Source organism: Arachis hypogaea, chromosome 4 (genome assembly GCF_003086295.3).
Source record: "Arachis hypogaea cultivar Tifrunner chromosome 4, arahy.Tifrunner.gnm2.J5K5, whole genome shotgun sequence".
Taxonomy (NCBI): Eukaryota; Viridiplantae; Streptophyta; class Magnoliopsida; order Fabales; family Fabaceae; genus Arachis; species Arachis hypogaea.
In genome coordinates, this window is record NC_092039.1 from 16,058,226 (window position 1) to 16,058,932 (window position 707).

Genomic DNA, 707 nt, shown 5'->3' on the forward strand with positions numbered 1-707 from the left:
TTTGCATTCCAGACAGACTTTGAGAAATCAAATTGACTTGCTGAGTCAATATTTTGTTCTGAGCCAAAATGGCATTCAGAGTATCAATCTCAAGAACTCCTTTCTTCTGATTAGTCCCATTGTTCACAGGATTCCTTTCAGAAGTGTACATGAATTGGTTATTTGCAACAATTTCAATTAGTTCTTGAGCTTCTGCAGGCGTCTTCTTCAGATGAAGAGATCCTCCAGCAGAGCTATCCAAAGACATCTTGGATAGTTCAGACAGTCCATCATAGAAAATACCTATGATGCTCCATTCAGAAAGCATGTCAGAAGGACATTTTCTGATCAATTGTTTGTATCTTTCCCAAGCTTCATAGAGGGATTCACCTTCCTTCTGTCTGAAGCTTTGGACTTCCACTCTAAGCTTACTCAATTTTTGAGGTGGAAAGAACTTTGCCAAGAAGGCATTGACTAGATTTTCCCAAGAGTTTAGGCTGTCTTTAGGTTGTAAGTCCAACCATATTCTAGCTCTGTCTCTTACAGCAAAAGGGAATAGCATAAGTCTGTAGACCTCAGGGTCAACCCCATTAGTCTTGACAGTGTCACAGATTTGCAAGAACTCAGCTAAAAACTGATGAGGATCTTCCAATGGAAGTCCCTGGAACTGTTGCATTAGAGAAACTAATTGAGGCTTAAGCTCAAAGTTGTTTGCTCCAATGGCAGGG

General features: G+C 40.3%; 1 non-coding gene across 1 annotated transcript; it reads left to right on the plus strand.

Moving 5' to 3' along the window:
* Positions 1–301: 301 nt before the first annotated feature.
* LOC112798519 (small nucleolar RNA R71) lies at positions 302–409 on the plus strand. The gene has a single exon (XR_003200129.1). It is a non-coding gene; the product is annotated as a small nucleolar RNA R71 (small nucleolar RNA).
* The last annotated feature ends 298 nt before the right edge of the window (positions 410–707 follow it).